Below are 20,002 nucleotides of genomic sequence, written 5' to 3'. Positions count from 1 at the left end.
TTTAACCCATTTTTTAGAAGAAATGCCTCCTTTTTCAAAGGAACAAAGGCAACTTATTTTTGCGATAACATCATTATCCGAAGTCCATTTTAGCCCATTCAAGTTGCAGTAGATTCAGAAAAAAAAAAAAGATCTACACAATGAGACTATTTCCAGGAGCATCCTTGGACTTTCATTTTCCTCTGTTTCCTGCAAGTCAACCTAGAACTTTGACTGCTTCTATCTCCTTCATTCGGACTCAGTTTGGAGTGTTGTTTGCACCGCTGGAATCAGGGCGACGAGAACTTCGATCTGATGTCAAGATAGTTTCATTTATGCTACTTTGAATTTTGAGCTTTTCCCATGCCACTGTGTCTAAAGATCCACCTAGATCACTCTCTACTACAAAATGACTTTTACATTCATATTTATCTCAACATACAATTTGACATTAATACATGACAAAGCAAAATAATACAATTTGACATTAATACATGACTAAAAAATGACTTTTACATTCATATTTATCTCAACATACAATTTGACATTAATACATGACAGAGCAAAATAATACAATTTGACATTAATACATGACAAAGAAAAATAATTAGTACGCAGTTGTTGAGTGTGGACAATAATCGCGCAGGTTGTTTGTGTAGTGTGGGCAATATTCATGTAGTAAATGCTTGCTCATATTTACCAAACTACATTGAAAGCCTTAACTTCGGTGATGTGCTGCGGAATGGTTCGCGCGGTACTTCTGTTCTTGCTTTAGTCCTTCCATATTCAAACAGAGACGCAACCTGCAAAAATACAAATACTTCTGACAAGTATGGCTGCTCTCAGGGTATTTACTGTGGTGGTTGGGATTAATATTTCCAACACTCCCCCTTAATTACAATTGCCACCATTGACAATTCCCAAATAGTTTCTAAGATAAACAAAACTTTCACATGCCAATGGATTTGCGAAAATATCAGCAAATTGTTCCTGTGACTTGCAGTGCTGCGACACAATTTCATCATTGCTAATCAACTCTCTGATAAAATAATATTTAGCATCAATATGCTTGGTCCTCTTGTGAAAGACAAAATTCTTTGACAATGCAATTGTTGAGGTGTTGTCGCATAAAATAGTTGTCGTTCCCTCTTGGTCATGATGAAGTTATCTCAACATCCTTCTCATCCAAACTGCCTCACACACTGCTGTTGTTGCTATGACATATTCAACTTCTGTTGTTGACAGTGAGACTATTGGCTTCTTCTTGGAGGCTCACGAAATGGCTCTGAAACCCAAATGAAAAACATATCCCGACGTGCTTTTTTTGTCATCGATACTTCCTGCCCAATCACTATCAGTGTAACCAACCAGCCTGAAATCACTTGTTGTTGTGTACAAAATGCCATACTATTTTGTAACATTGACATACCTTAGAATCCTTTTTGCTACTTGCCAATGTGTTTCCTTGGGTGTCTCCATAAACCTTGACACCAAACTTACTGCATACATTATATCCGACCTAGTGGCAGTCAAATACATCAAGCTGCCTATCATGCTTTTGTATAATGTCGGATTGACACTACTGTTGCAATCTTCTTTGCTCAACTTCAACCCCATGACAGTTGGAGTTGGTGCAGGCTAGCTGTTCTGCATTTTAAACCTCTCCAAAATGTCTGCCACATACTTCGCTTGAGAGATAAAAATGTAATTTTCCGTTTGCTTCACTTCTATGCCCAAAAAATATCTTAACATTCCCAAGTCAGTCATTTCAAATTCATTCTTCATGACTTGTTTGAAATCAACGATGAGGAAATCATCACTACCCGAAAAAATCAAATCATCTACATATAAGACGACAATAAGTCTCTTACCATCGCTCTCTTTGATGTAAAGAGTGGGTTCACTATCACATTTATCGAAACCATTGTCCAACAAGTAGGCATCTATCCAGCTATACCATGCACGCGGTACTTGCTTCAACCCATAAAGAGCTTTCCTCAATCGATACACTTTGTTTTCTTGGCCTTCTACCTCATAACCAGGCAGTTGCGCAACATACACTTCTTCTTTCAACACTCCATTCAAGAACATTGATTTTACGTCCATTTGATACACTTTCCATTTATGCTATGCGACAATCGCCACAACTGCGCGCACTGTCTCCATCCTCGTGACTGGCGCGAACGTCTCTGCATAATCTCTTCCATGCTGCTGCTTGTATCCTTTGACAACTAGCCTTTCTTTGTGCCTTTCAATCTTTCCCTCAATGTTGCTTTTGGTCTTATAGACCCACTTCACTCCAATGACATGTCTTCCTTTCGGAAGGTTCACTAACTCCCATGTGTCATCATTTCTATTGCTTTTATTTTTTTCTCCATTGCCGCAACCCATTTTTCTTCTTTGATTGCATCCTCAAAATGGATTGGGTCATCTACATGACAAAACAAGGAAAATAAGGAATTCAGACCAGCGCTACTATCAACTTCATCTTGCTCATAAATTTCATTTAAATTTCTGAATTTTGGTCTTCTTGTGCTCGCTGAAGATGGGCTTGACATGTCATGACGTGCTTAGAGAAGCACTTGCTTGGCTGCGCGAAACTGTCTTATTATTTGTTGATGGTGTCGCTTGTTGCCTACTTTGTTGCACTTGAATAGGAGTAGAGGGAGTCACTGTTGATGAATTACTTGTTGTTGTTAATTCCTCTTTGTTCTTATGTGGTATACATGCTTTGACATTGACTATTTTTTCTAAACTTCCATCCCATGCTTCCTCTTCTATAAACCGCACATATTTGCTGATTATAACCTTCTTGGTTAATAAATTGTAGAGTTTGTATGCCCTGGATTCATCACTATATCCAACAAATATACATTTCTGCCTCTTGATGTCCAACTTCTTCATCAACTCATCCGGGACATGTGCATAAGCCAAACATCCAAAAACTCTCATGTGAGTGACACTATGCTTTCTTCCACTCCATGCCTCTTCAGGAACTATGTTCTGGACACTTTTGGTTGGACATCTATTCAAAATATACATTGCACAAGCGACAACTTCAACCCAATAATCATTTGGCAAATGATTTGCCTTCAACATACTCCTTGCCATTTCCATAATGGTCCTTGTTAATTTATGGTATGTTCTATGCTTAGAGCAGTTTACTTATCTTTCTTATTATTATCCACAGATTAGAAATCACATGTACATAAAGTAAAGTGCAGATAGAACATTAAACGATCGACAGAAAACAAGCCAAGACAAGAGACACAAGATGTGGTGGCTAGCCAGGGACAAACCCCAATGTGGCAAAACCCTTTGATCAAATCTTCCTTTATCTTCAATAATTCAGTAGAGAGAAATAATACATAGATCTGATTTACATCAGCAGCAGCAAACCCTAGATCAATCCCAAAATAGAGTAGACAATATCATGCAAACCGACTGTTGGATCAGCTTGATTTCTTCACCAAAAAATGTGGCCTTCAGAGGAGATCCAGATTCACCTACAACGCAGTTTTGAGAGGTAGACTGATGGTCAATGTTGGCCCTCAAATTTGGTCTATTTTTGCTTGAGGAAACTTACTTAATCCTTATATTTTCCATCTATATTCGATTATATCTATCCCATTTTAATGTATTTCATGCATATTCAGATATTTAAATTTAATTTTGCAATTTCTAAAGTTTTTATGAAAATCTGATTTCAAGTGAAAATTTTGACACAATCAGAAATTCCTGTAATAGCTATGTGGATGGCATTTTTGCAGGACACTTGGGCTCGATTTAGATGCATGGATGGAAATCTTGGAAACTAGGACTAAATTAATTCCACTTGGTTTAGTCAAAACAAGCTTTATTAGGCTTGGTCAAGGCTGGTCAAACATGACTAGTCACCCAAAAAATCCCTAGTAAATAGGGCAGTGTTGTGATTTCATGGGATTGTCCATATTTCTTGGGATGGATTGAATGAATTCGAATTAGATAGATAGATATGAATAGATATGATTGTTAGAGAGACTTTAGATCAGTTTGTTTCATAAACTTCTATTTAAGCCAAGACTTTGAAGGCTTATGATATGTAATTTTTGTATAATTTTATGTTGAGACATTTGGATTTTGGAGATTAATTTGAAGAACCTATTCTACTTTCATTTTTCTGTTCATTAGTTTGGATGAGTAACTGAAGTTTCAGCATTTGATATCAACCTCAAGTGTACAAAGCAAGTGTGGAGGGCCCCCACTCCAAGCTAAGTACACTTCATCATTAGATTAGCTTAATTTTCCATGAACTAGTTACTTTAGAATATGTTTACTTGCCTCATTTTAGATTTGCTTATGAATTGATGTGTGATGATTTATATTATTGAAATTTAGTTTGTTTATCACTTTAGTAAGATGGAACAACAAAGTGTTCAAATTGAATTCTCCTTCTATTGAGTTGATAGATTAAAACTAGAATTCTCCTTTGTTACATTCAAGTAGTTTTTCTTATGTATTTTCCAGTTTTCAAATGATAGCATAATGATGAATGAATTGTGATGAAAAATGCCCAAAGATCTCTTAAGTTAAGAGTCTCATTCATTGATGATTTAGGCATCTTAAGCTATTGTTAATTCATGATTTCTGATTTCTGTTCATTAAGTGATAATTGAGAGAGAATGACACAAATGGATCTCTTAAGTTAAGAGCCACTTCATCTTTCTTTCATTGCAAAAGTGAGTTAGAAATTGTTAATATAAACTTATATTTGTAATATGTACTTATTTAGTTCTTCAAAATTCATCTTCTAAACTTAGCTATACTTGATATCCATATACTGTGGACTTGCCTCCAAGTTTTACAAACTTGGATTGATAATGAATACTTGTGTTAATTTGTGATAATAAATTAGCTCAACAGTCAACGCTGGTCAAACTTTGACTCTGCAGTTGCAGCCCTAAATCTGCGTCCTTCCTTTCACATGTGTGAGAGAAGAGTCTCTTTCTACGCAGTAGGAGAAGAGCCTCTTTTCTGCACAGTAGAGAGAGAAAAATGTGATGAGAGAGTGTGTCCAAATGAGGAAAAGACCTCCTGTATTTATACACAACTATTGATGATTGAATAGATGAGATTGTTGGGCTTCTGAGCCTACATGAGTTGCTGGTTGGCTTGATAATTATTCCATAATCAAAATAAATTCATATCTCCATAAATACTTATCAGAATCGGATGATCTTTAGATCAATCCTACACCTCTCGATGAGAAGAATCTAATAAAAATATTATTAGCCATGAATAAGATGACCCACATGTAGTTTGGCCCTAGTTGCCAATTTTAACACTCCCTCTCAATTAGGGAGAACTCCATTTGCAATTCGTCTGTCGGTCGCTACTATTCATCCATCAAATGCACTGCCCTATACAGTTTGACCCCTAATCTGCTCTGCTCTATTCTGCCTGCTCTACTCTATTCTGTTCTACCTTGTTCTGATCTGTTGTTCTCAGCTCTGTTTTGCTCTACTCTACTTTGTTCGAATTATGAAGAGGAAGAAATGATCGAGGATGTATCATACCATCCTCCACTAACTTAAAGTTAGTCTCAGAGTGTGTACCACTGGTCCCAGACCAGTCCTCAACTGACCCGAAGTCAGTGTCATAGTGGGTACAACTCCTACCACTAGTCCTAGACCAGTATCATCATCCACTGACTCAAAATCAGTCTCAGAGTGTGTACTACTGGCCCCAGACCAGTCCTCAACTGACCCGAAATCAGTGTCATAGTGGGTACAACCCCTACCACTGGTCCTAGACCAGTATCATTGATCCCAGATCAATGAAGGTCATCCTAGCATAGGGAGTATGGTAGATACAATGATGCATCCATCGGTACTACTATGGTCCCTATCCTCATTTCCCTACTCATTGATCAGATGAGAGGTACTTCCCATGAGTCCTAGACTGCATGGGTAGGATGCCTCAATAAGAGAACTAATTAATTATGTCCACAGGAGAGCGAATCATCCTGTCCCACAAGAGAGTGAATCATCCTATCCACAGGAGAGCGAATCATCTTGTGCACAATCGCCGTGGAGAACACATCATCCAGGCCTCATAGGAAAACTAATCATCCTGCTACACAATCGTCATGGAGAACACATCATCCAGACCTCACAGGAGAACTAATCATCCTGCTACATAGTCGTCATGGAGGACACATCATCCAGACCTCATAGAAGAACTAATCATCTTGCTACATAGTCGCCACGGGGTGTCACAGGGAAAGTTTTGATTATTTTACCCTATATACGTACACCACCAGGGGATGGTGAGTCACCTTGTGGTCATATGTCACTCCAAGAAGTACCCCGCACCCCCCCGGAGCTACAAGAGCTCCATACATCATACAGGACCCTCATCAGAGGGTTTCTGAATGACACCAAGTCGTTCTCGGAAACTCAAAAAATTTACCTTTCCCAGGGGCTTTGTCAGAATGTCGGCGACCTGTTTATTTGTACTAATATGTTGGAGCCTTATAGCTCCCTGCTGCACCATATCTCGAATATAGTGGTACCTGATATCGATATGCTTGGAGCGATCTTGAAATAGGAGATTCTCTGAAAAACGAATCCCACTCTGGTTGTCACATAGGATCACGGTGGTATCCAATGTAAATCCAAACAGCTCACTGAAGATCTTTCGCAACCAGGCTACCTCACAGGAGGCCATGCTAGCAGAAATATACTCTGCCTTGGCAGTGCTCAGAGCCACCGACTTCTGCTTCCTGCTCATCTAGGATATTGAAGTAGATCCCAAGGAGAAACAACACCCAGAAGTGCTCTTACGATCCTCCACGTTGCCTTCACAATCAACATCAGTGTATCCAAGTAGTCTCATATCTCCGGCAGGTCCAGCAACACTACCGCTTGACTTCTTAAAGTCAAGCTCCATCGGGGTAGTTACAGGATTGCAGTCCACCATACCGAATCTTTCCAATATCTTCACCACATATTTTCCTTTTGATAGGAAAATTTCCCATGGCTTCTGCGAGACTTCAAGTCCTAGGAAGTAGTGCATCAGTCCTAGGTCCTTCATTTCGAATTCAGAAGCCAACTCCCTCTTACATTTGTGAGTGAGAGGTTTTGCACCTATTAGAAAGAGGTCATCCACATACAACACCAATATGAGAGGTTTGTCATCCTCAACTTTAAAATAAATGTTAGGATCGTCTTCACTCCTAGTGAATCCCAACTTCATCAAGTAGCTATCGATCCTCTCATACCATGCTCGGGGTGCTTGCTTCAGCCCATAGAGAGCCTTCTTCAACCTACATACATGAGATTTTCGATGATAAATCTCAAATCCTTTGGGTTGCTCCACGTAGACCTCTTCTTTGATCGAACCATGCAAGAACGCGATCTTGACATCTGTCTGATGTAGGTTCCATCCTCGTGAAGCCACAAGGGCTATGATCGAGAGGATGGTGGTATATCTGGAAACATGTGCAAATATCTCGTCATAGTCTATACCTTCCTTCTGGGAGAAGCCACGAGCGACAAAACGAGCCTTATACTTTTCCGTATTTCCATCTGCTGCATGATTTATCTTGTAAAGCCATTTAGAAGTGACAACTGCCTTGTCCTGGGGTTTGGGAACTACTTCTCAGACATCATTTTTCATAATAGACTCATATTCTTTGGTCATAGCATCCTTCCATACTTGATGCTTGACGACATCTGAGAATGATGAAGGCTCATTTTGTATGATTGTGCTCATGATGGTGAGGTATACCTGATACCTGTTAAGTTTCTTACTTTCACGAAAGATTCCTCGGGGTGCAGTGTGTCCTTTAGCATCATCGAGTAGCTCCCTAAGCCAAGAGGGCCTCTTCCCAGAAGAGGAAGGCTCAGGTGGATCAATAGGATCCATGGGTTCTTCCACATTAGGCATTGTTTCATCATCCTTTTCTTTCGGTTCCCTGGTGTCGGCTTCGTGAAAGCTCCTCAAAGTCGGAAGATTGTCCACCTTGCTGAGAGCCATATCTTTGTCAAAGGTGACATCATGACTAATCATGACTTTCCTTTGACCGGCTACAAGGATTCGATAGCCCTTAGTATTTTCACCATAGCCCACGAAGATTCCTTTCTTTCCAAATGCACCCAATTCATTCCTTTTCTTTTTCGGCACATGAAAATATACAGGGCTTCCAAAATTTCTAAAATGAGATACGTCAGGTTTCTTACCGGTGAACATTTCTTCAGGAGTCTTGGAACCCAATGCTTGATGAGGGCATTGGTTTTGTACATATACGGCGGTGCTTGTAGCTTCAACCCATAGAAACTTCGGAAGTCTTTGATCAGGGAGCATGGCACGGATGGCTTCCACAATCGTACGGTTCTTCCTTTCCGCCTTACCATTCTGTTCAGGAGTATATGGTGTCGTAGTCTCCCTCTTAATGCCGGCCTCCTTACAAAAGTCATGAAACTCATTAGATTCATATTCGGTCCCATTATCCGTCTTTAAGATCTTGATCTTCTTTTCGGTTTTATCGATCAAGGCTTGAGATGTGTCACAAGACATGACACTTAGCAGACTTCCTCCGACCTGATATAATGAATCGACTCGAAACCCAAGAGTGAAGGCATCTTTAATATTGTTTTTCCATGCACATACCTTGCCATCAATGAAAGCCACCTTGTAGCCTTTGTCTTCCATTGCCGAAATGGACACCAGGTTCTTTTTGAGGTTAGGTACATATAATACATCCTGTAAGTGGATCATATTACCTTGATTCAATTTAAGAGAGACATTGCCTACACCTTTCACGGGATATTTCGTATTGTCTCCAATGACAATTTCTAGGTTAGTTTCTTTCTCTATCAGATTATGGAGAACTTCTTTGTAACCAGTGAAGTGCCTTGAGGCACCACTATCAATAAGCCAAATTCCTAGCGAGTCCGAAGGAGCAGAGGTAGATAGAGCAGCTGGTAGATAATATTCATCCTGCTTATTGTCAATAGTGTTAGATTCATACCTAGAATTTCTAGCCTTCTTGAATGGTTGTCCTCTTCCTTGATTTCCAGCACTCCTTTTACCTTTTCTATTAGATTTGCCATTCCTTTGATTTCCATGAGAGGGATTTTGATCATCATCCCGGTGTGAGTCCCTTCTATCAGGGCACTCCTTTGCATAGTGACCTACTTTATTGCAAATGTAACATTGTCCTTTTCTTCCACCCTTAGGTATAACCTTTTTTTTATATTTTGTCCTGGAATTATTTCTTTTCTTAGAATGAGAAGAAAAGGTAGCAGGAGGGCCTTTAGGCATGGGCATTTCTTGCTCTTCTATCCTTGTTTCTTCTTGAATGCATCTTGCCATTAATTCCTCGAAACCAGGAATTACATTATTGTTGAGAAGAGTAGTCCTGAACACGTACCATTCGGATGGTAATCCTCCAAGAGTCGTGAGTGCCATTTCCCTATCAGTAATAATCTCCCCAATAGATAGGAGATCATTCCTGATCTCGGTGATTCTTAAGAAGTATGCTTGCATACTCTCATATTTTCCCTTCTTAATTTCCTTCAGCTTATTTCTAAGAAACAAGACTTGATTTGCATCATTAACTTTAAATAAACTCACCAGTCTATCGTAGATTTCCTTGGAGGTGTTCAGGTCAGAGATGTAGGCCACCAAGTGCTTGTCGATAGAGTCCTAGATGATCTTCTTTGTTTTGACTTCATTGGTTTTCCATTTGTTCCTGGCAGCCGCAGGTGCATTTGATGGAGGTTCAAAAATATTGCCTCTCACATGGTCCAACTCTCCTTGATCTTCTAAGGTTAGATCGAGGACCCCATAGTTCTTTTAGGATAGCCTTGCGAATCTTTTCTTCGGTGATTTCTCTTTCACTCTTGCTTTGGCATTGTCTTCACCTCAGCTTTGATACCATGTTAATTTATGGTATGTTCTATGTTTAGAGCAGTTTACTTATCTTTCCTATTATTATCCACAGATTAGCAATCACATGTACATAAAGTAAAGTGCAGATAGCACATTAAACGATTGACAGAAAACAAGCCAAGACAAGAGACACAAGATGTGGTGGCTAGCCAGGGACAAACCCCAATGTGTCGAAACCCTTTTATCAAATATTCCTTTATCTTCAATAATTTAGCAGAGAGAAATAATACATAGATCTGATTTACATCATCAGCAACAAACCCTAGATCAGTCCCAAACTAGGGTAGACAATATCTTGCAAACCGACCGTCAGATCGGCTTGATTCCTTCACCAAAAAATGTGGCCTTCAGAAGAGATCCAGATTCACCTACAACATAGTTCTGAGAGGCAGACTGATGGTCAACGCTGGTCAAACTTTGAATCTACAGTTGCAGCCTTAAATCTGTGTCCTTCCTTCCACATGTGTGAGAGAAGAGTCTCTTTCTGCGCAGTAGGAGAAGAGCCTCTTTTTTGCGCAGGAGAGAGAGAGAGATGTGATGAGAGAGTGTGTCCAAATGAGGAAAATACCTCTCATATTTATACACAATTGTTGATGATTGAATAGATGCCACTGTTGGGCTTCTGACCCTACATGAGTTGCTGGTCGGCTTGATAATTATTCCATAATCAAAATAAATTCATATCTCTATAAATACTTATCGGAATTGGATGATCTTTAGATCAATCCCACACATCTCGATGAGAGGAATCTAATAAAAATATTATCAACCATGAATAAGATGACCCACATGGAGTTTAGCCCTAGTTTCCAATTTTAACATCCTATTCTTTCTTTCTGTTACACCATTTCGCTGAGGTGTATACCTTGTTGTAAATTGCTTGTGAATTCAATGTTCCCTACAAAAACGAAGGGAATCATTTGAGATGTATTCTCTACCTCTGTCAGTCCTAAGGACTTTGATGTAGCATCCACTTTGCTTCTCAACAAGACCCTTGTATTGGTCAAAGCGCTCAAACACTTCACTTTTATGTTTTAGGAGAAAGACCCATGTATTCCTTATGTAGTCATCTATGAAGGTCAATAAATAGTCGCTGCCACCAATTGATGGTGTCTGCATTGGTCCACAAAATATGAGTGGGCAATCTCCAAAGGTGTCTTTGCCCTTACTAACTTTCCTACTGGAAATGTCTCTCTATGTTGCTTGCCCAAGATACATCTTTCACATAGGCTGTCCGGTTTTTCTATGAGTGGTAGTCCCTTCACGATGCCTTTCCTATGCAACAAATTCAAACCTCTAAAGTTGAGATGTCCAAATCTCAACTGCCATAACCAATTTTCATCTTTGACCTCTGCTTGAAAGTTTACTTGTATGACAGCTGCATCTTTTCTTCCATTCTCTTCTGAGTTCATTGAGAGTTGTGCTTATGCACTTTCTTTCTGCAAATCTGATTTTAATTTTAAGGGAAACATTCTATTGTTTGTAATCTGAACCTTTGCAATCAACTGTCTGCTTGGAGTCCTATCCAAAACTCTGCACATATCATTTTTGAAGAAGACATTGTAGCCCTTTTGCATGAGTTGTTCAATGCTTATGAGGTTATGCTTCAGACCGGAGACAAAGTAAACATCTGAGATGTACTTCTTCTCCACCTTCTTTGTTAGGATATTAATTCTTCATTTTCCCATGACAAAGACTTTGGTATTAGTTCCTAATGTCACTTCAGATTTCACACTTTCATCTAAATTGGAAAACATTTCTATGTTTCCTGACATATGGTTGCTACAACATAAATCTGGATACCATATATCACTTTGTTTTTATTGTGCTACATTACAAGCTAAAAACATGCTATCATGGTTCTGACTTTCTTTTTTGAAATGTACACTGGGTTTGTTACTAATGTCATATTGCTTCTTTTTACATTCATTTTCATAATGACCATACGTCTTACAATAATGACATTGAACTTGAGATTTATCATACCTCTGACCTTGTGCTTGATTTTGGCTTGGGCTTTGACTTGGATTTTGATTGTTGCCTCTTCCACTTAAGCTTGAAGAGCTACTTCTTCCACCTCTGTGTGGGTTTCTTCCTCTTCCTCTAGCATATGATCTTGCTCGACCTGTACCTTGACCAAATGAAACTTGTGTCTTGAAGGCATGCTCCAATGAGGAGCTTGTTGCTCTATCCAGTGTATGTTCACGAGAAATCAGTGATGCATTAAGCTCATCCACTGAGAACTGTGAGAGATCCTTTATCTCTTCTATGGCTACAACAATGGCAGCAAACCTTGGTGGCAAACTTCTCAAAGCTTTTTCAACTATTCTTCTTTCCTCAAGTGTCTCACCATGAGACCTAATTTGAGTAACCAACCCACTTACATGTGTAAAAAACGAGTCTACATTCTCAGATGCTTTCATACAAAGTGTTTCAAAATCTCTTCTCGACATTTGCAACTTTGTTGTCTTGAATTTTGCCATGCCTTGGTAGGCTGTCTGGAGAGTGTCCCATGCTTGCTTAGACTTCGTTGCTGCTTAAATCCTTGGGAAAATACTTTCATGAACTGCTTGGAAAATATAGAATAGGGATTTTTAATCCTTCTTTCTGTTGTCCCTTAAAAAATCTCTTTCTGCTTTAGATAAGGTGTTGTATGCTGCTGCATCTGCTAGTTCTTGAAAACCATTCTCCACCAAATCCCAAATGTCTTGAGAAGAAAACAAACCTTCGCTGTAATAGCCCAATAATCATAATTTTTGTCATTAAAATGAGGTATTTGAGGATTATTCAATCTTGTGCTTGATGTTTCCATTTATGAATGTAAGAAAAAAACTTTCTACCTGCTGGTAAATATGATAAAAACAATCTGCCCTCAAAACAATTTTAACTGCTAGTAAAAACACTTGTTTTTACACTGATAAAGTTTTGTTAGAAAATAAGATTTACACGGAGAGACAAAGGGAAGAAGCAAAGGAAAGTAATTTTGCGGAGAGTTGAGCTTCGGCCAGGGTTGAGCTGTGGCAAGGGTTTTCGCAACTATACAAGGATTTCGCGCAGCTAAATAGAGGCTTAAAAAACACAGAAAGTAAAACAGAGTAATCTTGGAGCAACACAATAAAACTTAGGATTAAATTCTAATTCATGAAAATACCTTCATATGAGACTGCGGCTCATTCACCAAGTAAAAACAAAATTTAACAATGATTTACACTTCACCAGGAATAACACACAGTAAAACACAGTAACTGTTGTTTTCACCCGCCCACAAAAATTTGCTCCACAATTTTCTGCTCAGAGACTTTAGCTGTCTAACTTACCCAACCTCTATCACTCTCTCTACTACAAAATGAATTTTACATTCATATTTATCTCAACTTAAAATTTGACATTAATACATGATAGAGCAAAATAATTAATACACAGTTGTTGAGTGTGGACAGTGATCGAGCAGGTTGTTTGTGAAGTGTGGGCAATATTCACACAGTAAATACTTGCGCGTATTTACCAAACTACATTGAAATCCTTAACTTCGGTGTTCCCGTTGTATTTTTTGTTCTGGCTTTAGTCCTTCCATCTTCAAACAGACAAGCAACCTGCAAAAATATTTTTAGTCATTCCATCTTCAAACAAACACACAACTTGCAAAAATACTCCTTACACTTATAACTGGTCTCAAAATATTTATTGCGTGTTATAAATTTCTGGTAATTTCAAACACAAATTAACTGAACACAGAGACAATGCTCTTTTTTTCTCCACAGGATCTTTAACATAGGGAAGCAAATAAAATTTCTAAGCAAAGCAGAGTTTCTCAACCAAAATAAACTTGTATTAATTCATAAACTGCCTGATACAAATTTCTTCCTCTCTCTATCAAGGGATTCACCAAGAACTTCCACAAAAACAATGTTACTCTGCCTCTTTTACAAATAATTTTACACTGCTGTGTAAAATTCTCATTCACTGCTATGTTAAAAGATTTTACATTCACTGTTGTAAAATAAGAAATTCTTACATAAGTTTACTGCTGTAAAAACAATTTTTACCTATGCTGTTGTAATACCAAAAAAATTTCATTATGCGCTCCCTGCATATTTCAAAACCTCCAGCACTTAACACATTACATGCCCTTTTCACTTCGTCTTCGTCTTTGTTTTTGCCCGCGCATTGTTGTGCATTCTACAACTTCATTTCATACAATGGTCAACACCATTTCAAAAAAAAACATTACAAATACAAAATGTATATCTTATGCATTGCTGTGCATCTCCTCGGTTTTTATTCGCTGCTACAAAAACCTCTTCTTCACCCCGTGTGCATTACAAAAAGTCAACACTTAACACAAAACATATCACATACATTTTTTATGTGTTAACAAAAAGGATATAATATTACATGCCGTATGAAAATTTAAAATCTTTATCTACGACTATGACACATTCATTTAATGCATTAAAGTTAAAACCGGCGGTTAAATTAAAAAAAGTTCAGGCAGCTTGAAAATAGATCCTGATCTGTTGACTTAATCGGACGCATATCGCATGCTTAACTCACACAAACCAAACGATGTTTACCGGCCGGGAGATTGGTGGTTTTCGAATCGTACACAGGACGCGTGTCACTTGGTCGGGGTGTTCGGAGGCCCTCTGACAAAAACAGCTTTTGCCAATAGGTGGTGCGATATAAATTGGCGATTTTGTTGGAATTGATTGACGCGCAGGTGAAATTAATGTTTCAACACTCCCCTTTAATTTCAGCTGCTGGGTTATCAATCATACCCAAACATTTCCTCAAAAATTCAAAGCTTTTCTGGTCCAATGGCTTGGTCAGTATGTCTGCAACCTGTTCCTGAGTCCTGCAATGTTGTAAGACAATTTCTCCATTGTTCACCAATTCCCTGATGTAATGAAACCTTGTGTCAATGTGTTTCGTTCTCTTATGAAACACTGAATTCTTTGATAATGCAATAGCTGAGCTATTGTCACAAAAAATCACCGTTGCTTTTGCCTGCTCTTGGCCTAAGCTCCTCAACATCCTTCTCATCCAAACTGTTTGACATGCTGCTGTTGTAGCCGCCACATATTCTGCCTCTGCTGTAGACAACGCCACGATAGGCTGTTTCTTAGAAGCCCATGAAATGGCTCCTGAACCCATGTGAAAAACATAACCAGAAGTTCTTTTCCGATCATCTACACTTCCATCCCAATCACTATCAGTGTATCCAACTAAATCTGAATGTTCTAAGACAGTATATAAAATGCCAAACCTTTTAGTACCTTTAACATACCTCAGAATTATTTTTGCTGCCTGCCAATGTGCTTCTTTTGGCCTCTCCATGAATCTGGAAATTAAACTAACAGCAAACATTATACCCGACCTAGTTGCAGTTAAATACATAAGGCTGCCAATTATGCTCTTGTACAAACTAGGATCAAAATCCTTGCTGTTGTCCTCTTTGCTGAGTTTTAATCCCATCACTGTGGGAGTGATTGCTGCCTTGCTGTCCTGCATATGGAATCTTTCCAACACTTCATTCACATATTTTGCTTGTGAGACAAAAATTCCATTTTCATTTTGATCTACTTCAATTCCTAAGAAGTATCTCAGCAAACCCATGTCAGTCATTTCAAATTCCTCTTTCATGACTGTTTTGAAATTTTCAATGAGGTATTCATCATTACCTGTGAAAATAACATCATCAACATACAACACAACAATAAGAATTTTACCATCCTTTTCTTTGATGTAGATGGTGGGTTCTTCTTCACACTTCTCAAATCCATTTTCCAGTAGATAAGAATCTATCCTACTGTACCATGCTCTTGGCGCTTGCTTCAGCCCATAAAGAGCTTTCTTCAATCTGCACACTTTGTGCTCTTGGCCTTTCTTCTCATAGCCTAGAGTTTGCTCAATATAAACCTCTTCCATTAACACTCCATTTAGGAATGCTGACTTCACATCCATTTGGTAAACTTTCCACTTGTTTTGTGCTGCTATGGACAGCACTGCTCTCACGGTTTCCATTCTTGCAACCAGTGCGAAGGTCTCCTCATAGTCTCTCCCATACTGCTGCTTGTGTCCCTTGACAACAAGCCTTGCCTTGTGTCTTTCTATTTTGCCTTCATCATTACTCTTCGTCTTGTAGACCCATTTAACTCCAATGACTTCTTTACCTTTTGGTAGTTCAACCAAATCCCATGTCTTGTTTCTTTCTATGGCATTGATCTCCTCATCCATAGCTTCTATCCATTTCCTATCCTTAATTGCATCTTCGAAATGAATAAGATCATCAACATGACAATACAAAGCGAAAAAGGAATTCATTCCTTCATCATAAATATCACTTAAATTTCTGAATTTCTTACCTCTTTCATTTGGTGTGCAAGTGCTTGAAGACACACTTGAATTTCCTCCTTGTGGTGTGCTTGGAGAAGCACTTTCATTTCTCCTCAAGGGTGTCTCTTGCTATCCTTGTGTTGGCGCTACTGTTTGGGGATGTATTTCAGTCATCTCCTCATCGTCTTCATCATGAGACAAACAGTTTTTAACATTCACTGTTTTCTCTATGCTTCCATCCCAAGCTTCCTCCTCAATGAACTGAACATCTCTGCTCACAAAAAACTTCTTGGTGGATGGGATATACAACCTGTAAGCTTAGGATTCCTCACTGTATCCAATGAAAATACATTTCTCCCCTTTGTTGTCCAATTTCTTTCTTCGCTGATCTGGAATGTGTGTATAAGCAACACATCCAAAAAATTTCATGTGGGTGACTCCTTGCTTTCTCCCACTCCATGCTTCTTCCGGCACTTTGTTCATCACTACTTTTGTTAGACACCTATTCAAAATGTATACTGCACAGTGTACAGCTTCAGCCCAATAATCATTTGGCAAATGGTTTTCCTTTAACATGCTCCTCGCCATATCCATGATGGTCCTATTCTTCCTTTCAGCAACTCCATTTTTCTGCGGGGTGTACCTCGCTGTAAACTGCTTGTGTATTCCATTTTCTCTACAAAACCGTAGAAATTCTTTGGAGATATACTCACCTCCTCTATCAGTTCTTAGAACTTTGATATGCAGCCCGCTTTGGTTTTCCACAAGTGCTTTGAAATTTCGAAATTTTTCAAACACTTCACTTTTGTTCTTTAGGAAATAAACCCAAGTCTTTCTAGTGAAATCATCAATGAATGTTAGAAAATATTGGCTGCCTGCTAGTGATGGAGTTTGCATCGGTCCACATAAGTCTGAGTGGACAATCTCTAAGGGTGCCTTTGCCCTTATGCTTTTCCCTGATGGAAAACTTTCTCTGTGTTGTTTCCCCAATATACAACCTTCACAAAGGCTATCCAGTTTCTCTATCAATGGTAACCCTCTTACCATTCCTTTTCTACTCAACAAGTTAAGACCTCCAAAGTTGAGATGTCCAAATCTCAAGTGCCACAACCAATTTTCATCCTTTGGTACGCTTTGGAAAGCCTCTTGGGTAACTGCTGCTATTACTTCTTTGTTTTTTAAATATGCCCTTATTCTGAGAGGGAACATCCTGTTCCTTGTCATCTTCACTTCAGCAATACATCGTTTGCTGGGTGCTCTATCCATAATGGTGCATACATCATTCACAAAGAAAAATTTTTATCCCTTTTGAACAAGCTGTCCAATACTCAAGAGGTTACACCTCATTCCAGGAACATAATAGACATCTGCTATGGTTTTATTTTCACCTTTCTTTGTGAATATTTTAACTTCTCATTTTCCCATAACAAAAATTTTACTATCAGTCCCAAGTGTGACTTGTGATTTAACATTTTGATCTAAAGCAGAAAACAAGGCTATGTTTCCTGTCATATGGTTGCTGCAACCGGAATCTAGAAACCATATATCTTCATTGTTTGTTTCAGCCATGTTACAAGCTAAAAGCACATTATCTTGGCTAATATTTTATCTAGTGATATTTGCATTAGATCTATTACTCATATCATGTTGCTTCTTCCTACATTCATTTGCATAATGCCCATATTTTTTACAGTAATAACATTGGACATTGGATTTTTCATACCTTTTTCCTTGAGTATGATGTTGTCCTCTTTGTTGACTGTTGCCTTGGCCTTGGTTCTGATTTGGATAGCTGCCTCTTCCTTGAGCATTTGCTGGACTGTTCCTTCCACCTCTATTTTGGCTTCTGCCTCTTCCTCTCTTACTTCCTCTGCCTTGACCTCTTCCTCTTCCAAAGGACATCTGGGTCTTGAAGGCTTGCTTTAGAGATGAGTTTTCATTTCTACTCAACCTCTGCTCATGTGTTATCAGTGATGCATGAAGTTCATCAACTGAAAAGTTTAAGAGATCCTTTGTCTCTTCTATGGTGGTGACAATCACATCAAACTTTGAGGGCATGACTCTCAATATTTTCTCCACAATCCTCCTTTCTTCAAGAATCTCTCCATGAGTCCTTATCTGTGTGACCAGACCAATCACATGTGTGAAGAATGAGTCAATATTGTCTGACTCCTTCATGTTCAGATTCTCAAAATCTTTCCTCAGCAATTGTAGTTTTGTTGTCTTCACTTTCTCCATGCCTTGATAGGCTGTCTTGAGAGTTTGCCATGCTTCTTTGGATGTCTTGGCTGCTGCTATCTTTGGAAACACACTCTGGTCCACTGCTTGATACAAAAATACAAGGGCTTTTGAATCCTTCTTCCTATTGCTCTTCAATAGATCCTTCTCTCCTTGAGTTAACCTATTAAACTCATTCTCATCCGCTGGTTCTTCAAAACCATCCTCAACTAATTCCCATAAATCTTGAGAGGCAAACATGGCTCTCATGGTTATTGCCCAATAGTCATAGTTTTTCCCATTAAACTGTGGGAGCTGGGTATTAAACATACCCATACTAGTGCTTGTGCTGGCCATTCCTTGCATTCTCAACTATGCTTCTAAATCCTTGACTGTATATTAAAAAAAATTGATTGTCTTCAACAGCAACACAAAAAAAACTTTGAGAAATACCTTGGATTCTTTGCCTGAGACTTCACTCTGCTGGAGAGGATTTACTGCTGCAACAAAAGGAACCTTCCTTCAGCTTCTTTACACCTTCAAAGAGGCTTGATCTGCTCTGATACCATGTTGGAGATTTCTGGTAATTTCAAACACAAATTAACTGAACATAGAGACAATGCTCTGTTTTTCTCCACAGGATCTTTAACACAGCGAAGCAAATAAAATTTCTGAGCAACGCAGAGTTTCTCAACCAAAATAAACTTGTATTAATTTATAAACTGCCTGATACAAATTTATTCCTCTCTCTCAGAGGGATTCACCAAGAACTTCCACAAAAACAATGTTACTCTGCCTCTTTTACAAATAATTTTACATTGTTGTGTAAAATTCTCATTCACTGCTATGCTAAAAGATTTTACATTCACTGCTGTAAAATGAGAAATTCTTACATAAGTTTACTGCTGTAAAAACAATTTTTACATATGCTGTTGTAATACCAAAAAAATTTCATTATGCGCTCGCTGCATATTTCAAAACCTCCAGCACTTAACACATTACATACCCTTTTCACTTCGTCTTCGTCTTCGTTTTTGCCCGCGCACTGTTGTGCATTCTACAGCTTCATTTCATACAATGGTCAACACCATTTCAAAAAAAAACATTACAAATACAAAATGTATATCTTATACACTATTGTGCATCTCCTCGATTTTTATTCGTTGCTGCAAAAACCTCTTCTTCACCCCGTGTGCATTACAAAAAATCAACACTTAACACAAAGCATATCGCATACATTTTTTATGTGTTAACAAAAAGGATATGATATTACATGCCGTATGAAAATTTAAAATATTTACCTACAACTATGACACATTCATTTAATGCATTAAAGTTAAAACCGGTGGTTAAATTAAAAAAGGTTTAGGCAGCTTGAAAATAGATCTGATCGGTTGACTTAATCAGACGCATATCGCATGCTTAACTCACACAAACCAAACGATGTTTACCGGTCGGGAGTTTGGTGGTTTTCGAATTGTACATAGGACGCGTGTCACTTGGCCGGGGTGTTTGGAGGCCCTCTGACAAAAAC

This window comes from Pinus tabuliformis, chromosome 2_2 (genome assembly GCF_031772625.1).
Source record: "Pinus tabuliformis cultivar Carrire ecotype Pingquan chromosome 2_2, CPIR1, whole genome shotgun sequence".
NCBI lineage: Eukaryota > Viridiplantae > Streptophyta > Pinopsida > Pinales > Pinaceae > Pinus > Pinus tabuliformis.
Note: the sequence above shows the minus strand (reverse complement) of the source record.